Raw genomic sequence first — 19,631 nt, 5'->3', positions numbered from 1 at the left:
ATCGCATGCCAAAAGTTTCATTCTCTCATTCCATACTCACGGACGTTGTTCTTTATAACAATTTCCGTGTTTGCAGGCAACTTAAATTTCTGCTACGACCACCGAAGCTGACAGCAGTGGCATAGTAAGAAAAAAAGGATGAAAATTGTTTAAGCACGAAATAAGAAATGTGCGCTAAAAGGAGCAAACGACTACAGACAAGAAATATATTTCAACACAAAATTAAAGGGCAACTTTAGGAAAGAGCTGGGAACTAACGAAGTAGACGTTATAAACTAAATAAACACACACATTTACAATTTAGAGCACAATAAAGAAATTGTTTGAAATTGAGAAATGGCAAAATTACATTAGAAACATTTATTATTTACGAAAGGGTAAATTGAAGATAAAAGCACAAAATTACGTGAGATAAGTAATTGAGGAGTATTTGTTGAGGAGTTTGTGGTTATTGAAAAGGTTGAGATGATGGATGTCTGGTTGATATATAACAACAAATGTGTTTTACGTTTAGTAAAAAATTAATGGAGGATAATAACTCACAACTTAAACGATCGAAAGTTTTATTAGAAACCTTTGGACTTGTTTTCAGTCTAATAAAGCTTTTACCTATGGTTTGTTGAAAGACCGTTAATATCTGGTCTTCAAGTAATACATTAAAGTTTACAACTTAAATTATAAAGTATGAAACTTTTTTCAAGCCAAATGAAACTGTTTTCAAATCAAGTGAATATTTTTCAAAACAAATTTAAATTTTTTCAAATAAATTTAAAACATTTTTCTTAATCAAACGAAACTGTTTTCTAACTGATATTTTTGTCTTTTAAAACTTTCTTTCAAACCGAATGAAACCTTTAACAAAGAAAATTAAACTTTTTTCAAATCAAATGAAACTTTTTTCAAATCAAATAAAGTTTTTTTTTTTTTTAAATCATATTAAATGAAACTTTTTCAAATCAAATGATATTTTTTTCAAGCCAAATGAAATTTGTCTGAAATGAGTTGCATTGATTTTTGACAATTTTTTTCTGAAGGGGTTTTCAGATTTTCTTCCATATAAAAAAATTTGGCACTTTGTATTAAGGATAATCTAAAACACCCTCTGGAACAAAAACTGGTTGGCATATTAGATAAAGGACACAACATATAAAAGTCTGTTAGAATGTAAGCAATTCCTGGATCCCCAGATATTACAACCTTAAACTAAAACAAGTAAGGAAGGCTAAGTTCGGGTGTAACCGAACATAACATACTCAGTTGAGAGCTATGGAGACAAAATAAGGAAAATCAATCTGGGGTAACCCTGGAATGTGGTTGTATAATATGTGTATCAAATGAAAGGTATTAAAGAGTATTTTAAGAGAGAGTAGGCCATAGTTCTATGGATGAACGCCATTTAGGGATATCGCCATAAAGGTAGACCAGGGCTGACTCTAGAATTTGTTTGTACGATATGGGTATCAAATGAAAGGTGTTACTGAGCATTTTAAGAGGGAGTGGGCCTTAGGTCTATCGGTGGACGCCTTTTCGAGATGTCCCCATTAAGGTGGACCAGGGGTGATTCTATAATGTGTTTGTACGATATGGGTATCAAATGAAAGCTGTTAATGAGTATTTTGAAAAGGAGTGATCCTTAGTTCCATAGGTGGACGCCGTTTCGAGATATCGCCATAAAGGTGGACCAGGGGTGTCTCTAGAATGTGTTTGTACGATATGGGAATCAAATGAAAGGTGTTACTGAGTATTTTAAGAGGGAGTGGGCATTAGGTCTATAGGTGGACGCCTTTTCGAGATATCGCCATTAGGGTGGGCCAGGGGTGACTCTAGAATGTTTGTACGGTATGGGTATCAAACGAAAGGTGTTACTGAGCATTTTAAGAGGGAGTGGGCATGAGGTCTATAGGTGGACGCCTTTTCGAGATATCGTCATTAGGGTGGGCCAGGGGTGACTCTAGAATGTGTTTGTACGATATGTGCATCAAACGAAAGGTGTTACTGAGCATTTTAAGAGGGAGTGGGCATTAGGTCTATAGGTGGACGCCCTTTCGAGATATCGCCATTAGGGTGGGCCAGGGGTGACTCTAGAATGTTTGTACGATATGGGTATCAAACGAAAGGTGTTACTGAGCATTTTAAGAGGGAGTGGGCATTAGGTCTATAGGTGGACGCCTTTTCGAGATATCGCCATTAGGGTGGGCCAGGGGTGACTCTAGAATGTGTTTGTACGATATGGGTATCAAATGAAAGGTGGTAAGGAGTATTTTAAAAGGGAGTAATCCTTAGTTCTATAGGTGGACGCCTTTTCGAGATATCGCCATAAAGGTGGACCAAGGGTGACTCTAGAATCTTTGTACGATATGGGTATCAAACGAAAGGTGTTACTGAGCATTTTAAGAGGGAGTGGGCATTAGGTCTATAGGTGGACGCCTTTTCGAGATATCGCCATTAGGGTGGGCCAGGGTGACTCTAGAATGTGTTTGTACGATATGGGTATCAAATGAAAGGTGGTAATGAGTATTTTAAAAGGGAGTAATCCTTAGTTCTATAGGTGGACGCCTTTTCGAGATATCGCCATAAAGCTGGACCAAGGGTGACTCTAGAATGTTTGTACGGTATGGGTATCAAACGAAAGGTGTTACTGAGCATTTTAAGAGGGAGTGGGCATTAGGTCTATAGGTGGACGCCTTTTCGAGATATCGCCATTAGGGTGGGCCAGGGTGACTCTAGAATGTGTTTGTACGATATGGGTATCAAATGAAAGGTGGTAATGAGTATTTTAAAAGGGAGTAATCCTTAGTTCTATAGGTGGACGCCTTTTCGAGATATCGCCATTAGGGTGGGCCAGGTGTGACTCTAGAATGTTTGTACGATATGGGTATCAAACGAAAGGTGTTACTGAGCATTTTAAGAGGGAGTGGGCATTAGGTCTATAGGTGGACGCCTTTTCGAGATATCGCCATTAGGGTGGGACAGGGGTGACTCTAGAATGTTTGTACGATATGGGTATCAAACGAAAGGTGTTACTGAGCATTTTAAGAGGGAGTGGACATTAGGTCTATAGGTGGACGCCTTTTCGAGATATCGCCATTAGGGTGGGCCAGGGGTGACTCTAGAATGTTTGTACGATATGGGTATCAAACGAAAGGTGTTACTGAGCATTTTAAGAGGGAGTGGACATTAGGTCTATAGGTGGACGCCTTTTCGAGATATCGCCATTAGGGTGGGCCAGGGTGACTCTAGAATGTGTTTGTACGATATGGGTATCAAATGAAAGGTGGTAATGAGTATTTTAAAAGGGAGTAATCCTTAGTTCTATAGGTGGACGCCTTTTCGAGATATCGCCATAAAGGTGGACCAAGGGTGACTCTAGAATCTTTGTACGATATGGGTATCAAACGAAAGGTGTTACTGAGCATTTTAAGAGGGAGTGGGCATTAGGTCTATAGGTGGACGCCTTTTCGAGATATCGCCATTAGGGTGGGCCAGGGTGATTCTATAATGTGTTTGTACGATATGGGTATCAAATGAAAGCTGTTAATGAGTATTTTGAAAAGGAGTGATCCTTAGTTCCATAGGTGGACGCCGTTTCGAGATATCGCCATAAAGGTGGACCAGGGGTGTCTCTAGAATGTGTTTGTACGATATGGGAATCAAATGAAAGGTGTTACTGAGCATTTTAAGAGGGAGTGGGCATTAGGTCTATAGGTGGACGCCTTTTCGAGATATCGCCATTAGGGTGGGCCAGGGGTGACTCTAGAATGTTTGTACGGTATGGGTATCAAACGAAAGGTGTTACTGAGCATTTTAAGAGGGAGTGGGCATGAGGTCTATAGGTGGACGCCTTTTCGAGATATCGTCATTAGGGTGGGCCAGGGGTGACTCTAGAATGTGTTTGTACGATATGTGCATCAAACGAAAGGTGTTACTGAGCATTTTAAGAGGGAGTGGGCATTAGGTCTATAGGTGGACGCCCTTTCGAGATATCGCCATTAGGGTGGGCCGGGGGTGACTCTAGAATGTTTGTACGATATGGGTATCAAACGAAAGGTGTTACTGAGCATTTTAAGAGGGAGTGGGCATTAGGTCTATAGGTGGACGCCTTTTCGAGATATCGCCATTAGGGTGGGCCAGGGGTGACTCTAGAATGTGTTTGTACGATATGGGTATCAAATGAAAGGTGGTAAGGAGTATTTTAAAAGGGAGTACTCCTTAGTTCTATAGGTGGACGCCTTTTCGAGATATCGCCATAAAGGTGGACCAAGGGTGACTCTAGAATCTTTGTACGATATGGGTATCAAACGAAAGGTGTTACTGAGCATTTTAAGAGGGAGTGGGCATTAGGTCTATAGGTGGACGCCTTTTCGAGATATCGCCATTAGGGTGGGCCAGGGTGACTCTAGAATGTGTTTGTACGATATGGGTATCAAATGAAAGGTGGTAATGAGTATTTTAAAAGGGAGTAATCCTTAGTTCTATAGGTGGACGCCTTTTCGAGATATCGCCATAAAGCTGGACCAAGGGTGACTCTAGAATGTTTGTACGGTATGGGTATCAAACGAAAGGTGTTACTGAGCATTTTAAGAGGGAGTGGGCATTAGGTCTATAGGTGGACGCCTTTTCGAGATATCGCCATTAGGGTGGGCCAGGGTGACTCTAGAATGTGTTTGTACGATATGGGTATCAAATGAAAGGTGGTAATGAGTATTTTAAAAGGGAGTAATCCTTAGTTCTATAGGTGGACGCCTTTTCGAGATATCGCCATTAGGGTGGGCCAGGTGTGACTCTAGAATGTTTGTACGATATGGGTATCAAACGAAAGGTGTTACTGAGCATTTTAAGAGGGAGTGGGCATTAGGTCTATAGGTGGACGCCTTTTCGAGATATCGCCATTAGGGTGGGACAGGGGTGACTCTAGAATGTTTGTACGATATGGGTATCAAACGAAAGGTGTTACTGAGCATTTTAAGAGGGAGTGGACATTAGGTCTATAGGTGGACGCCTTTTCGAGATATCGCCATTAGGGTGGGCCAGGGGTGACTCTAGAATGTTTGTACGATATGGGTATCAAACGAAAGGTGTTACTGAGCATTTTAAGAGGGAGTGGACATTAGGTCTATAGGTGGACGCCTTTTCGAGATATCGCCATTAGGGTGGGCCAGGGTGACTCTAGAATGTGTTTGTACGATATGGGTATCAAATGAAAGGTGGTAATGAGTATTTTAAAAGGGAGTAACCCTTAGTTCTATAGGTGGACGCCTTTTCGAAATATCGCCATTAGGGTGGGCCAGGTGTGACTCTAGAATGTTTGTACGATATGGGTATCAAACGAAAGCTGTTACTGAGCATTTTAAGAGGGAGTGGGCATTAGGTCTATAGGTGGACGCCTTTTCGAGATATCGCCATTAGGGTGGGCCAGGGGTGACTCTAGAATGTTTGTACGATATGGGTATCAAACGAAAGGTGTTACTGAGCATTTTAAGAGGGAGTGGACACTAGGTCTATAGGTGGACGCCTTTTCGAGATATCGCCATTAGGGTGGGCCAGGGGTGACTCTAGAATGTTTGTACGATATGGGTATCAAACGAAAGGTGTTACTGAGCATTTTAAGAGGGAGGGGGCATTAGGTCTATAGGTGGACGCCTTTTCGAGATATCGCCATTAGGGTGGGACAGGGGTGACTCTGGTAAGTTTTTGTACGATATGGATATCAAATTAAAGGTATTAATGAGGGTTTTAAAAGCGAGTGGCCCTTAGATGTATATGTGAAGGCGTTCTCGCGATATCGACCAAAATGTGGACCAGGTGATCCAGAAAATCATCTGTCGGGTACTGCTAATTTATTTATATATGCAATACCACTAACAGTATTCCTGCCAAGATTCCAAGGGCTGTTGATTTCGCCTTGTAGAACTTTTTCATTTTCTTCTACTTAATATGGTAGGTGTCACACCCATTTTACAAAGTTTTTTCCAAAGTTATATTTTGCGTCAATAAACCAATCCAGTTACCATGTTTCATCACTTTTTTCGTATTTGGTATAGAATTATGGCATTTTTTTCATTTTTCGTAATTTTCGATATCGATAAAGTGGGCGTGGTTATGGTCAGATTTCGCCCATTTTTTATACCAAGAAAAAGTGAGCTCAGGTAAGTACGTGGGCTAAGTTTAGTAAAGATATATCGGATTTTGCTCAAGTTATTGTGTTAATGGCCGAGCGGAAGGACAGACGGTGGACTGTGTATAAAAACTGGGCGTGGCTTCCACCGATTTCGCCCATTTTCACAGAGAACAGTTACCGTCATAGAATCTATGCTCCTACCAAATTTGAGAAGGATAGGTAAATTTTTGTTCGACTTATGGCAATAAAAGTATTCTAGACAAACTAAATGAAAATGGGCGGAGCCACGCCCATTTTGAAATTTTCTTTTATTTTTGTATTTTGTTGCATCATATCATTACTGGAGTTGAATTTTGGCTTAATTTACTTATATACAGTAAAGATATTAAATTTTATGTTAAAATTTGAATTTAAAAAAATTTTTTTTTAAAAAGTGGGCGTGTTCTTCATCCAATTTTGCTAATTTTTATTTAGCACATATAGAGTAATAGTAGTAACGTTCCTGCCAAATTTCATCATGATATCTTCAACGACTGCCAAATTACAGCTTGCAAAACTTTTAAATTACCTTCTTGTAAAAGTGGGCGGTGCCACGCCCATTGTCCAAAATCTTACTAATTTTCTATTCTGCGTCATAACGTCAACCCATCTACCAAGTTTCGTCGCTTTATCTGTCTTTTGTAATGAGTTATCGCACTTTTTCGGTTTTTCGAAATTTTCGATATCGAAAAAGTGGGCGTGGTTATAGTCCGATATCGTTCATTTTAAATAGCGATCTGAGATGAGTGCTCAGGAACCTACATACCAAATTTCATCAAGATACCTCAAAATTTACTCAAGTTATCGTGTTAACGGACGGACGGACGGACATGGCTCAATCAAATTTTTTTTCGATCCTGATTATTTTGATATATGGAAGTCTATATCTATCTCGATTCCTTTATATATGTACAACCAACCGTTATCCAATCAAACTTAATATACTCTGTGAGCTCTGCTCAACTGAGTATAAAAATTACTCTTATCACTGAAAAGATTGGAATGTAGGTTGATGTTGGGTATTCTGACTAGACACTAGACTGGCGTCACAAGCTTTTTATTAGTGATAGCAGATGTAATAAATGCGTGTTGGAACAGAAAATGATCGAACACGTTTTGTGCTTGTGCATAGAGTAGGGTAGCATAGCTATCAGATCTAGAGGCAAGTAGTATAGATCCTAGAAACTTCTAGTATTTGCCCAGAGGGCGGAGCTATTTTATAACATAGGTCCTGGTTTCTGATATGGTTGGTTAGAATTGGTCGTTGAGCAAACTTCTGGAAATAACTCATTCAGTCCTCACTGACCGGCCAGCTCAATTTAATCTAACCTAGATAAAGCGCGAATTCTTGATTCGAAAAAAATTTAAGAATAATATATAGTAGTAATCGGGAATGATTAGAGAATTGATGTAAAATCAGCTGCCATTAAAATCTCACCAGAAAATTGCATTATAATTCTATTACGGAACTGTTTTGTTTGAGAAAACCGTTTCTTTAGCATTTCTCGAGTCGCCCTGGAACATTAAAGGTCAGAGATCGGCACTACTTATCTATAATTCTTTTAATCGATATCTAACTTGTATGTTTGTTGGAAAAGCTGATACTGTACATCTGCCATTCTAGAAGAACGTGAAAGCTTAAACATTTCCCTCTGCAAACAATTGAGTACAGACGGGCCACGTATTTTTCAGTAAATTACCGGAAAGTGATTTATCTGAAACAAATTTCGAATTATCTCTACCAGAAGCGATTGGTAGACGGGATTCGAAGCTCAATAAAAGAAATTTGCTGATAGGTCCATTATAGATAACCAGTTCTATAATTTATTAGTAATCTAATTAAATTAGTAAGTTGGAGATATCAAAATAAGTGATATGTTTGTAGAAATCCTTACGCAAACAGCGGAAAGTTTCGTTCATTTCGAAATTTGATCGCCGCGCGCTTAAGAAAGGTGATTAAAAATGTTTAGACGGTCTGAAGAGAACAATCTCAATAAGCAAAACAGTGGTGTCCATCATCCCTTTGGTTAATTTCGCAATGAAAAATGCAACAAACATGTCCCTGCGACGTTGCGACACCTTTGAAAGAGAACCGCACAACAATTTTTAATATAGTAAGAACAATTTTTGAAAATGTGAATGTTCGGTTCCACCCAAACTCTCATTACGTTTCTTTCTGAAAATTAATCATCATCTCTTTGAAAAATCTCTCGAACAATTTTAAACCCATGTTGGGTTTCAAGGTAAGCAACTCACAAGCAAAAGTAATCAAAAATAAATAAATAAGCATAACAAAGTGTAAATTTTTACACAATTTGAATATATTTTTAGATACGGTTTTCCCGCCAATAACATTTATATGCAAAACACGCGATCTAAGAGCACATATACATATACGAATTAATAATATTAATTAAGTGGTTTTGTTTAAGGCCTTGTGGCCAAAATAAATAATAATAGTTTAAGAATGTTACGAAGCGAAACACGAATAATAAGGAAAACAAAGAATGACACAAAAATGTGTTGTTATTTTCAACGCCACAACATATGGTTAGTTAATAGCAAAACAATAAATACAAACAATGTGAAAAGTTTAACGGTTCTTAATGGATGTGGAAATTCAATAGTTAATAAGAAAACAAACGCGTGTTAGGAACGTGCGTTACACAAACAATTAAGTTTAAGTAAACGGCACTTTTCGAGGTTGGTGGAAAAACATCATTAGCAGACTTGATTTAAGACTTAATAAAAATAAAAATAATGTAGCAATTGCGCAAGTTCCAAAGCATGAGAACGGTCAAAACCCTGGTCTATATATAAATTGATGCAGTTAGATAATAAACTGAGCTTTGAGCGCTAAACTTTCGTTGAAGGGGTGAATCCGGCTGGTAGATGAGTTTCATTGATTTTAATTTCTTTTTTGTGTTACACGTGTTCTAAAAAACGTTCGTGTATGTATGTGCATATTTTTGTTCTTACTTTGCTGCGCTTCCAAACTTTTTTTTCATTATGCATATTACGTGCGAAATAAAAATACCCTTTCTTATAGCGTGAATGCTGGTCTATTGTCAAAGGCTTATAAAATAACATGCTGGCACATATACAAAGAAAAACACACATACATATGCGATACGCATATAAATGACATGAAATAATAATATCCTTAATCCAGCTCACTAAGGCGATATATTCAATAAATTGTAAACCAACCCTGAAAACGCAACTCTGAAGAATTTAATCCATTATTTCATATCCTTCTTTAATGCTGGTAAACAACAACCGTAGGAGTAATTATGATATTTTCTAGTTTTATTTGTTATCCTTACATATTTATATGAGTGGATGTATGATTGGCGTCCCAATGCGTAGCTCACTCAAGCAGGAAATTCAATTCGAGGGTTATGGTTAACTCACAATTCAATGGCAAATCAGCAGGTTGTTTTTTGTTTGTTTTTGCTTTGTGTTAGCGTTCTGTTTGATTGATGTGGAGACGAGAAATGAACAAAACAATTGTAAACGAAAAAAATGAAAATAAAGAGCAAATACATTGCGCAAGTAGAAGTTGGCAATGAAATTAAAGGAAGAAGCAAAGATGTTTATCCATGGAGCACTCTTAATGGAACACTAGAAAGGGTAGTCAAAATAAATACGAACAGCTTCGGAAGAAAATTTGTACAATTAGTTGTGTGAGAGCTATATATTATACTTATTCCAACTTGATGATTTTTTTAGTCCAATTTCTAAAGGTGCAGTTTGAAAAACTTGCCTCCGTTACTTGCTAATTCAAAACCCAAAGTGTTCTAAAAGTTCGACATTAAAATGAAACTCACCATACTTCTACTATAATTACAGTTTTCATGTGAACTTTAAAGTTCATCTGCCCTATAAAAAAGAGTTTTGTTCACCAAAAATGTTTTTATCGGCCAGATAGCTCTTAAATTTTATCTTCAGAAAACAGTCCTTTTTAAAACATGCGACAATTGGTTCAATATACATTAATTATCCAACCTGTCACAAAATCAACAAAACAACATCAAGTTCATAAAGGTTTAGGTTAGGTTGAACTGGCCGGTCCATGGGGACCTCACAGAGACTGAATGAATACGTAGTGTTACCAGAAGTTTATTTAACGACCAAACTGAATAAACCTATAAAAAACCAGGACCAACGTTATAAAATAACTCCGTCCACACTTTAAGATGCTGTGCTATGCGAGATTATTGGCTTAATTACTGCTTGACTGTCAATATAAAAGTTAACACGGTTGCAGCTTAAGCTTTTCTCTTCCAATGTTTATACTGCTTTGTTACGGCTAAAACTTCCGCTTGAAAAATGCTACAGTAATCTGGCAGCTTGTAGGATCTTTTTATTTCCAGTACAGTATACTACACCTTCCACTACTTTGGAACCATCTGTGTACACATGTATCGCCTATTCCGCCATTTGAGCGCCCTTGCGACAACCATTCACCCTTGATGTGGCTTTAAAAGACCCCTCGAAGCGCAGATAGGGAATCAAGTAGTCTGTATGTAATTAATGACGCTATACTACTATGGCCGTATGGTCTGCGCTCGAGGCACTGAGCGTCGTTGCATTTGTTAACGATATGGTCTTTGCTAACAGCTGTACCGGTGTGCAGAATGGCAACAGTGCAGCCATCGGGATTGTTTTCAGGGCTCCCGCAATGCTAAGCATTGATAGCCTGCAAACCCCCTCTAATTTTTTGAGGTAGGTTATTTTTTGTGTGGCTGTGTTGCTGAAGTAGAATCCTTGCCAGTTTCCTTTCAGAAATACTACCAGGAAACTCTGCCAAAGTCTTCGATGACATTTTGCAACGTAAATTATTCGATGGAGGATCACCTCTACCAACTTAGCTTAGGTGAGCAACCAAATTATCGGTGCCCTCGATACATCAACGCAATTCGACGCCATTTATACGGACTTCTCTTATATGAAGAAGCTGATTATTAAATTTAGCTCCGATACGAAGGCTCTTTCAGTTTATGTGAGGGGCAACAGGCCAGTTCAACCTATCGAAAATGAAGCACAGCTCTTTGTGTAAATCGGAGATATTAAGAAATTATTCTAAACTTATTTATCTACGCTTATACTACTTGAACAGTACTGTTAAACTCGAAGCAGCATGCCAAACTCGAAAATGGGCCATAAACTCGAGTTAATGGCGCAATGTGGATGTAATATTAGGCAAAAATTCCACGAGGTAGTTACTTAGTGTGAAGCAGATAAAAAAAAATAAATGTAAGGCGCGATAACCTCCGAAGAGATCTAAGGCCGAGCTTCTCTTCCAATTTGCGTCGTGCTCCTCTTGATTTTCCCTACAAATTGGCCGGAAGGGACCTACATGTTTTATGCCGACTCCGAACGACATCTGCAAGGCAGATGAGTTTTCACTGAGAGCTTTTCATGGCATAAATGCACCCGGAGCGCTTACCAAACACTGCCGAGGGGCGACCCCGCTTAGAAAAATTTTCTTCTAATTGAAAAACCATATTTCTAAAATTTTGATGTTGCTTTGCCCGGGGTGCGAACCCAGGGCATACGGTGTGATAGGCGGAACACGCTACCATCACACCACGGTGGCCGCCAGATGCAGCAGATGCTCGTACTGAAAATAGTCACAGATAAATTCTTTAGATTCCGAATTGAATGAATAAACGCGAGTTTACATAAACGCAAAAGTAAGCGAAAAAGTATAAGAACGAATTGGAATAGGTGATATTAAATGATGAAAACAAAGTCACTTCAGACAATTCATGTCCTAAATCAAAACAAAAAAACATTGCAGCCGAAATATATAATTTAATTAATTAAAGGCGATAAACGGTAACTAACCTCAGCTAATGCTTTTATAATTTTTTTCATAAGAGCTACAGATAACAAAAAATAGCAAGTAATGAAAAGAACAAAAAAAGAAGAAATTTTTCGCGCAAAAAACGCTCGGCAAATTATTAACAAAGGTCACTGAACATCACCACACAGCAACAACCAGTTTTTGGCATGCACAACAACCAGACGGCGGGTAGATAATTATAGATACACACACGAGCATCTTTAGATACATACCTATATGGATGACGATTATAAAGCCAACAACAACAACGAAAACACAATCATCTTCACAACGTACTATACACAGCACGCACAGAAACACATGGTGTACGAATGAGATAGAGAGCAAACATAAAAGAAACCAAATTGAAAAGGGGAAAATAAAAAAAGGTGGCAAAAATGACCAAATTTTTATGACGCATCAATAACAATTCAGTATTATGATATGATAAAGGTATAGATGATGCAGAAAAGAGAAAAGATAAGCAAATATAAATAATAACAGAAATAAAACACAAACAAAAAATTACAGTAAAAAAACATGATAAAAATTGAAATTCTTAAATATGCTTCTTATATTCATAAAATGTATATTTGTTACATACCTAATGATAATTTAGTTATCTGCAGCATGATCAATAAAACGCGTTGTTAAATACAAAATAACGGTACGACATAACGTAACGAAAGAACACGCGAAATTAACGATAGCGTAAGCACCTGTAATGAGAAGAAGAAATAAATAATAAGCATGATAATCGACATATACGCATCTATGATAAGATTTTATAGTATACAGCAGGGCTCTTCAAAACTGAAACTGTGAATGTGCTAGTGAGAGTATTATGATCGTAGTGATAGTGGTTTAGTCGTTGATCAACGAGCAATGACGCAAGATGGATGCCCGCATTGTTTGTTGATATTCGAAAATTATTTCCTAAATATTTTTATTTGTTGTTTTTCGGCCTGATCGATCAGGCACAGCCAAGAGTTCCTGAGGATGATCTCAGATTGAGGTCGAAATATCGATTAAACATTAAACAAGTATATTTATTGAAAGATATAAAATATTTGGTTTTTATTTATGCGTGGCCTTGAACTCGAAAAATTTAATAATTTCCTAAATATGTTATGAAAGTATTATTTTGTTACAAAAGGGAACCGAAGACTTAAAATGAAATATAATGCTAACATTAAGCTTAAAATAGCTCGCTTGAGCTTTTGTTTGCAAAATATATGTATGTATAAACAATAGTCTCCTCCCGATTTTGTTACTCCGCATATTCAGCGTAGACCAACACATTTAGTAAACGAAATAGCGTAGCAATCCTTGTGAATCAAATCTGAGCAATTGGGAATATGAAAGGCGGCCGCCCCTGGATAAAAGCCAGAATTATAAACGCGATAAATTAATGTGTACGTAAATTATTTGAGAAAGATAAACATAATTAACTAATGCCGGAATTCGAAATAAAAAAGATTTGTTCGACGTGGTAGTTCGGCCAGATGAAGATCATAATATAAATAGGATTACAATTTTACGCCTTTAAGTCGTAAGAACTGTTTACCTAGAATATATGATCAAAGTTTATATTTTAACTCTAGTGGAAACGGATGATCATTCAAGCCTTTGTATCGTATTGAAGTAAACAATGCAATCCTGGTTACATTTTTTGTTAATATGTAAACCATATTATAGTTTTTCGAGAACATATAGACCATAATTCTTTGCCTGCAGAATACGGCGCTGGATATGAAACAGTTTTCAAAGTAAGAGAGGCGGCGACTATTTCATTCTTGAACTAAGGAATTGCGGTTCATTTTCATCCTCGCATCTTTACTCACAGTCTTCCCACTAAAAACATCGAAATACAGATTATCATATCGTCGGTCCCATGAAAGACTAACACCTTTCTGTTGTTCGTGTCTTCCACGAAAATAAGCAACTGCTTTTAGCAGCGAAATCCAATTTTCTTGAAGATTTTGTGGAGTATTGTCGATGTTTACCATATATGTAATACTCCAATACATAGTGTACCTATACAAGTGTGTAACTAAGCGATAAACGTCGAAACTACAAACAGCCTCGCTCACCTGATGCAAATCTCAGGTCTAGAGTTGCATTTTTGGTACGTAAGAGTACTTCAAGCTGAGTTGCATTTGATAGTTTAATAAGACTTTGTAGTATTTACAGATGAAATAGTTGCATATATTTCCGCGAAAATAAGAATACTAGAAGATTTGTAGCCTGCAACAATGCGGAAACATACGGAAAGCAAAGTTTATTTAACTTGGAGTCAAAATATAAAGCGTCACACGTGTAAAATGGGAAAATTTCACTTCTAAGGCTGTTTACTCAAATGCATAAGGGCAAAATTATATAAAGGCTTTGGTCGCTTCAATGCAAAGATAACGTACGGCATTTCATTGTTTTTCGTCTGGCGTTGTCAAAGCGTAGGCACGCAACCAAAGTATTTATGTAAATTTTTCGATACTTCGCCCGACAGATGAATTAAAAGTGGAGTCATTGGTGCCGTTGGTTGGCTACGATACGGTTACGACCTTAGCGACACCAATAATTGATTGCATTGATTCCCATAAGGTTGGTCGAATCAGCTGTTATAAGGTTACCGATACGGTTACCGATATAGCACCAATGTCTGCAGCTTAATGAATACAACACAACAAAGCGTCTGTGTAAATCCGCTTTAATTTTTGTAGCTGTAAAAGCTGCTGGGCAACGCACAAAATTTGCTTGATGGTTACCTAGCAACGTGTAGTTGTGTGCGTATCGGGCGATGTCGTGCTCACACGTATTTGTTGTCGGCTTCGCGTTGATGAAAATCAAAATTTTTTAGATTTTTTCGCTTGACAGCTGGTCTATTTGATCGTGGCCAAGGCGAATCCATACCAGGTGGCAGCACCGCGTCAGCTGATTGGAACTTTTTTTTTTGCAAAATATTGTATTATGTCAAACTCAAGGCGAATTCAAAATTTTTATTGTTTACATTTGAGTGTTTACAAATAATTGGTAAGTTATATTTAAAGCTTTCGGTGTTTGTTAATAAAACGAGTGCATATTTACGTAAAAAATAGTATAAAACTTGATTAAAATGGGAAAGTGCGTTATTTGCTTAAAAAAAATTGAACGAGGGACTGGGCCGTTCTTCCAGGTGCCTGCCGACGACCAAAAACGTTTGTTGTGGGAAAGCAGCTGCCAAATGTACCTACGAAGGAAAGATTTCATTTGCGCAGAACATTTTTCGCGCGCGGACATGATTTGTGGTGGAAGGAAGGCAAGATTACTGCCAAAAGCAATACCATTTCGGCCTTTGGCAAATGATACAAGCACTGTTTGTACGCCAGAAACTGAAGCTTTACACTGCGATCCATTACAAAACGAGTAAGTTGCCCTGTTACTTTCTAGTTGAAATGCATACAAATATGCAATTATACACTAAATATGTTTTTTAACTAGTTCGGGGCAGTTTTCCAAAATGGACTTTGTATGTACTGAGGACACTTCTTTGGCTACAGCAAGTAAAGATGTCCAAACGCAAACAGCAAGAGAGCTTGTAACGGACGCTGAAACCCAAACCCAGTAAGTAGCTGTAAAAAGGAATTATGAATTAAAGTTTAATGCAATATCTTTTAATATTTTAAAATATTCTTGCAGCTGTATAATTTTCGAGGCGTTAATGGATCCCGAAATTAGGATATTAAAAAAACAGATAAAACAACTAAAGGAAGTCAACAAAGAATTGCGTCGTGAGCTTGACAAATCCAACCTTGTGCTCGATAATTTCAGAAAAATATTCACGGAAGGTCAAATACAGAAGATGGTTTGTCCAGGTATGTTAAAGATTTTATTTTTTTTATTGATTGTGAGAGTAATTTTATAATTTAAACATAGATCGTAGGGTCTTTTGGGACTGGAAGGACATTTCGAGTGCGATATGCGTAAATGCGGCTGGACCGAGAGCTTATCACCACCTTTATGATAAGGGGTTTCCACTTCCCCACGTCACCACTTTACAGCGTTGGTCTCGAAAGACCGATATGAGCGAGGGTCTTCTTGCTCCATCATTCGATGCGTTGGCACACATGTCTGAACTCACTGAGAGTGACAAAATGTGTGTTCTCTCTTTCGACGAGATGAAAGTCGCAGAGGCGTATGAGTATGATGAGCCAAGAGACCAAGCTCGACAGCCAGCGAAGATGGTGCAAGTGGTGATGGCGCGAGGGTTGCTTAAGTCATGGAAGCAGCCTGTATTTTATGCTTTCGATACAAAAATGACGAAGGATATATTGTTTTCCATTATTGTGTCGTTAAAGGACATAAACGTCACAGTGGTAGCTGTTGTTTGTGATCTGGGATCCACAAATCGCTCCCTTTATAACCAGTTAAAGATAAGCCCAGGTAAAATAGCACTTAATAACTTTCTTGGTTTTTAAATTATGCAATGTGAACGATGGTCAAATTTTTTTCCCTTCTTTTCAGATAAGCCTTGGTTTCAACACCCGTCGGACGAGACTTCGAAGGTCTATGTCTTCTCAGATGCGCCACATCTTTTAAAGCTGGTGCGAAACCATTATATAGATGACGATATAATATGGTATGGACATCGCCTAGGCACAAGAACAATTTGCGATTTGCTGAATCACACTTCCGGCTCAGACATGTCGATAGCTTACAAAATATCGCACGAACACCTTTCTGTACAAGGACCAGGTGGGTACTTACTGTTTTAAATTTAGTTGCAGATTATTGCATGAAGCATAAAATATAATGTGAAAACCTACAGCAAAATTTTTATATTCCTACTTATTGCGGCTGTAAATACTCTAAATTCCAATTAATACGTACTATGTGCTTATCGTTTCAACACGACAAAAAGTGAAAACAGCAGCCCAGTTGTTTTCAAACACGGTTGCCAATGCCATCCGACGATGTTATTCGGTAGGGTTTGATTTATACAAACCAGTCGAAACTGCTGATTTCATTCAGCTTATTAATGACTGGTTTGATGTTTTAAATTCCAAACTTGAAACGTTTAATTATCCGGGAAAGGTAGCATTCGTTCTACACAATTTAATTTTAGTTTCTCACAATTGGTTTTAAATCATCAGGAACCTTTCGGAAGGAATCTTTCAAATCAAATGGAGGTGCTTAATCGCATGAACGATTTCATGTCGTCGCCCATTCTGCCCGGAAGAACGACCCTAGAACTATTTCAGAAGGGAATATTAATTACCAATAGAGCGTTGGTAGGTTTATATAACGACCTTAGACATAATTCAAATGTGGAATATATATTGACGTACCGGCTAAATCAAGATGTTCTTGAAAATTTCTTTGGTGCTATGCGTAGCAAAGGTGGTTTAAACGATCACCCGACTCCAAAGGAATTTCAATATAGGCTTCGAAAATATATTTTGGGTAAAATCTAAAATATAACATACCAATAATAAAATTTACGCGATCCTTATTATTTTTCAGCTCGAAATACCGAGTCCTTGCGAGGAACAGGAAATGTTTCAAAGGATTCGACTCAATGGCTCGTGCCCCTACAAGCATCGACTCCTTTGAAACCTTTAAATTCAAGGAGCAGTACCGTAAGTCAAAGCGTGACAACTATCGCGCATGGAAGCACTGTAGGTGGTAATACTGGCTGCGATAAAGAAAACTGTGATTGTATAGATGAAAGCATGCCTGCATCGCAAGAAATATTGAACACTATCGGCGACGTAGATGACTGCGGTATTTTGCAAGAGGACGCTTTGTCATACATCGCTGGCTATATGATTAAAAAGCTAAATTTGGAAGAACTTCGCGATTTTGGACCTTCGTTCGGGTTTATAGACCAAACAAGCAAAGGATTTTAAAAAAGCCGAATGCAAGTCTCCTACAGGGCGTGAAAACAATGGAGAAAATATTTAACAATATTAACGCATTAGAAATTTCTAATTGCAAAAATCTACATAAGCGTTTAGTAGACAGTAGCGCGCAGGTCCAAGTACCCGAAAACGTGAAACGGTTATTCTTCAAATGCCGCATTCACTTTCGTATCCGTAGCCTTAACAAACGCTTAAAGGTCCAAAAGGCTAAACAAAGGTTGATGGGGTTCAAAAAATTCCTCAAAATTAAATTATAAGGTGAAGAATAGCTATTTACACCAACCATAATTATTTGTAATTGTATATGAATATATATTTTTTAAATATTTTCTTTATTACAGCAGCCACATCATCTAAATATTAGCGCGGACGTTTTTTATACACAAGCATCACCCAACACCGTAGTACATTTTAAGTTTCAGATTTCATGCTGAATATATATCGTCCCTCGAGATTTTTAAGTATAAAAAATTTGCAATAACCATACCGTTGGAAGGAAAGTTGGAAAGCGAGCAGAGTAAACGTATTGTGAGTATTTCAAAATTTTTCTCAAAAAGTTTTCAAAACTTTGATTTTTTGTTTCCAAATCGTTTACAGCTAAGCGTAAAATTATCAAAATATATATCGTCCCTCGAGATTTTTAAGTATAAAAAATTTGCAGTAACCATACCGTTGGAAGGAAAGTTGGAAAGCGAGCAGAGTAAACGTATTGTGAGTATTTCAAAATTTTTCTCAAAAAGTTTTCAAAACTTTGATTTTTTGTTTCCAAATCGTTTAGAGCTAAGCGTAAAATAATCAAAATATATATCGTCCCTCGAGATTTTTATGTATAAAAAATTTACAATAGCCATACCATTGGAAGGAAAGTTGGAAAGCGAGCAGAGTAAACGTAATGTGAGTATTTAAAAAGTTTTCTCAAAAAGTTTTCAAAAATTTGATTTTTTGTTTCCAAATCGTTTACAGGTAAGCGTAAAATAATCAAAACGGCTCGTTGCTTTAAAGCTTATAAATAAAATTTCTAAAAGAAAGCTGAATATAAATTGTTTTCGATTCCAAAATACCATTAAAAAGTTATTTATTTGTGTTATTTGCTTTTGATACCAATTTAATTATTCTTTATATTCATTTTCATGAAAACATATTGCATTATTATTAGTACGACTAACTTTACAATTATATGTTTAGATTTTGTTAAAACACTAAGATATTTAATTGTAATAAATGGAAGTTCCACCGAAATAAATCTGAAATAAAAAAGAAAAATTATTAAATTATTAAAAGAATCTGGCTATTCACGTAGGCGTGTTTATCAGGTCATCTGCTTTTACTCTATTCCAAAAGCAAAATGTTGGACAGTGTATACTACAAAGAAACTATATTCTGGTTTACGAACGAGCCCTTTACGAATATTCCAAATATGAACAGCGATTCCACAAATATTTTAATGGAAAAGAATGTTCCAAGCATACGGAATGAATAAGTTAATACGCTCAATGATTGCAACATTAAAATCGAAATAATACTCCGGAATTATGCAGTTTGGTACTTTTTCATAAAATCGCATTTTTTGACCGCATAATTCCATCTTTTATAAAGCTGCACTTGTCCTATACAAAATCAACAAGTAAGGAAGGTTAAGTTCGGGTGTAACCGAACATTACATACTCAGTTGAGAGCTATGTTGACAACATAAGGGAAAATAACCATGTAGGAAAATGAACCGATG

At 37.3% G+C, this 19,631-nt stretch overlaps 2 protein-coding genes and 1 pseudogene across 17 annotated transcripts in view; all 3 read right to left on the bottom strand.

Annotated features, from left to right (window-relative positions):
- The window catches only part of LOC137236610 (activating signal cointegrator 1 complex subunit 3-like), a 246,448-nt gene that overhangs the window by 61,508 nt on the left and 165,309 nt on the right, over positions 1–19,631 (bottom strand). For all 3 annotated transcript variants that reach the window (XR_010948516.1, XR_010948518.1, XR_010948517.1), the window contains exon 3: positions 12,613–12,727. The gene's annotated coding sequence lies outside the window, so the exon portion shown is untranslated. The remainder of the gene's footprint in view (positions 1–12,612; positions 12,728–19,631) is intronic.
- Positions 1–19,631, bottom strand: part of gpp (grappa) — a 276,164-nt gene that overhangs the window by 95,985 nt on the left and 160,548 nt on the right. The window lies entirely within an intron of this gene.
- LOC137237443 (glycerol kinase 3-like) overlaps positions 1–19,631 on the bottom strand; it is a 277,790-nt pseudogene that overhangs the window by 254,690 nt on the left and 3,469 nt on the right.

The sequence above is a fragment of the Eurosta solidaginis genome, chromosome 1, assembly GCF_040869045.1.
Source record: "Eurosta solidaginis isolate ZX-2024a chromosome 1, ASM4086904v1, whole genome shotgun sequence".
In the NCBI taxonomy this organism is placed as follows: Eukaryota; Metazoa; Arthropoda; class Insecta; order Diptera; family Tephritidae; genus Eurosta; species Eurosta solidaginis.
Note: the sequence above shows the minus strand (reverse complement) of the source record. Positions and strands in the feature narration are given on the sequence as shown.